Genomic DNA, 3359 nt, shown 5'->3' with positions numbered 1-3359 from the left:
GGCGAAGTATTTCTTGACTGCATCTGCATTCACAGGACGAGTGAACTCTTCACCATCCATAGTTATAAGAATCAAAGCACCACCTGAAAAGGCTCTCTTAACAACATATGGGCCTTCATAATTAGGAGTCCATTTTCTCCTAGAATCTGGTTTGAATGACAAGATCTTCTTGAGCACAAGGTCACCTTCTCTAAAGACACGAGCTTTAACCTTCTTATCAAAAGCTTTCTTCATTCTCTGCTGGTATAATTGACCATGACACATGGCAGTCAATCTCTTCTCTTCGATCATATTCAACTGGTCAAACCTTGTCTCACACCATTCAGCCTCAGTCAACTTGGCTTCCATGAACACACACAATAATGGCATATCAACCTCTACGGGGAGCACAACTTCCATACCATATACAAGAGAAAAAGGGGTTGCCCCTGTTGAACTGCGAACGGATGCACGATACCCATGCAAAGCAAATGGGAGCATCTCATGTCAATCCTTGTTGTTACAACCATCTTCTGAATAATCTCCTTAATGTTCTTGTTCGCAGCTTCAACAACCCCATTTATCTTAGGTCTGTAGGGAGAAGAGTTATGATGTGCAATCTTAAAATCTTTGCAAACAGCTTCCACCATATTGTTATTCAAGTTCGATCCATTATCAGTAATGATCTTACTTGGAACACCATAACGACATATGATCTGATTCTTGATAAACCTTGCAACAACTTGCTTGGTTACATTCGCATACGATGCCGCTCCAACCCATTTTGTGAAGTAGTCAATAGCTACCAAAATGAAACGATGTCCATTCGAAGCTTTGGGCTCAATCATCCCAATCATATCAATTCCCCACATGGATAAGGGCCATGGGGAAGAGATAACATCCAATAGTGTCGAAGGAACATGAATCTTATCAGCATAAATTTGACACTTGTGGCACTACTTCATAAATTTGCAACAGTCAGATTCCATTGTCAGCCACTAGTAACCTGCTCGCAACATCTTCTTCACCATTTCATGTCCATTGGAATGAGTACCAAAGGAAACTTCATGCACCTCGGTCATCAACAAGTAGGCTTCGTGTCTATCCATGCATCTGAGCAAAACTATGTTGAAGTTTCTCTTGTACAGTATATCACCATTCAAGTAGAAATTTCTGGTTAATCTTCTCAAGGTCTTCTTATCTTTCAAAGATGCCCTGGGCGGGTAAATCTGACTTTGGAGGAAACATTTGATGTCAAAATACCACAGCTTCTCATCTTTGATCTCTTCAATCACAAATACATGAGTTGGCCTATCAAGACACATCACAAACGAATTGGGAACTTCATTCCAATACTTTACCATAATCATTGACGCCAACGTTGCAAGAGCATCTGCCATCTGGTTCTCATCTCGAGGGATATGATGAAACTCAACCTTCGTAAAGAAAGTTGAAATCCTCCCTGCATAATCTCTATATGGTATTAAACCGGGTTGATTCGTCTCCCATTCACCTTTGATCTGATTCACAACCAAAGTTGAATCTCCAAAGACATCTAAGTACTTGATTATGAGATTCATGGCCTCTTCAAGCCCCATAATGCAAGCTTCATATTTTGCCATATTGTTTGTACACTTGAAAGTCAATCTAGCTGTAAATGGTAGATGCGTGCCTTGAGGAGTAATGATCACTGCCCCAATTCCATTTCCATATTGATTAACAGCTCCATCAAATACCATGCCCCAACGGGAACCAGGTTCTGGCCCTTCTTTAAGCAATGGTTCATCACAATCTTTCATTTTCAAGTACAAAATCTCTTCATCTGGAAAATCATACTAGACTGACTGGTAATCTTCAATTGGTTGGTGAGCCAAATGGTCAGCCAAGATACTACCTTTGATCACTTTTTGAGATTGGTATTCGATATCGTACTCTGATAACGACATCAGCCAACGGGTAATTCTCCTAGTTAAAGCAGACTTCTCAAATATATACTTGATCGAATCAATTTTGGATATCAACCAAGTGGTATGATTCAACATATACTGGCGCAGACGCTTAGCAGCCCGTGCCAATGCGCAACACGTTTTCTCAAGCATAGAATACCGAGTCTCACAGTCGGTGAACTTCTTACTGAGGTAGTATATCGTAAATTCTTTCTTTCCAGTCTCATCTTGCTGACCAAGGACACAACCCATACTATCTTCAAGCACAGTCAAATACGTGATCAAAGGTCTTCCTTCAATAGCTGGAGACAAAATCGGAGGTTCAAGCAGATATTCTTTGATACTATCAAAAGCTTTCTGGCAGTCTTCGGTCCAATCACAAGACTGATCTTTCTGAAAAAGCTTGAATATAGGTGCACATGTGGCAGTCATGTGGGAAATGAATCTGGAAATATAATTCAAGTGGTCGAGAAAACCTCTGACTTGCTTCTCAGTTTTGGACGCAGGTATTTCTTGTATTGCTTTGACGTTGGCAGGATCGACTTCAATACCCTTCTCGCTGACAATAAAGCCCAACAACTTACCAGAACGAACACCAAAAGTACACTTATTGGGATTCAAGCGGAGTTTATATTTCCTCAATGGAATAACTTCAACAAATGCTCAACATGTTTCTCTTCATCAATTGATTTAGCAATCATGTCATCGACATAAACTTCAATATCTTTATGCATCATATCATGAAAAAGAGTTGTCATTCCTCTTTGGTAAGTTGCACCAGCATTCTTTAGACCGAAAGGCATCACTCTATAACAGAATGTTCCTCAAGGTGTAATGAATATGGTCTTCTCCATATTTTCGGGTGCCATCTTGATCTAATTATATCCGGAAAATCCATCCATAAACGAAAAGACTTTGAATTTAGCAGTATTGTCTACCAACATATCAATGTGTGGCAGAGGGAAATCATCTTTCGGACTGGATTTATTCAAATCTCTATAATCAACACACATGCAGACTTTTCCATATTTCTTCGGCACATGCACAATATTGGCCACCAATTGTGGATACTCAGCGGTCACAAGGAAATCGGCGTCAATCTGCTTCTGCACTTCCTCTTTGATCTTCACAGCCATATCATGATGCGTTCTTCTCAACTTCTACTTGACTAGCAGGAATTCTGGCTTCAACAATAATCTATGCTCCACAATCTCAGAATCCAAACCAGACATGTCTTGATAGGACCAAGCAAACACATTTGAATACTCTTGAAGAAGATCAATCACCCCTTCTTGACATCTGGACACAGGCGACACTCAATCTTGACTTCTTTCACATCATCCTCGGAACCCAAGTTGACTAGCTACATCTGCTCTTCGAACGGTTGAATGGTCTTTTCATCTTGCTCAAGAAGACAAGATAATTCATCACTCA

The sequence above is a fragment of the Lathyrus oleraceus genome, chromosome 2, assembly GCF_024323335.1.
Source record: "Lathyrus oleraceus cultivar Zhongwan6 chromosome 2, CAAS_Psat_ZW6_1.0, whole genome shotgun sequence".
Classification (NCBI taxonomy): Eukaryota; Viridiplantae; Streptophyta; class Magnoliopsida; order Fabales; family Fabaceae; genus Lathyrus; species Lathyrus oleraceus.
This window is presented reverse-complemented; position numbering follows the sequence as displayed.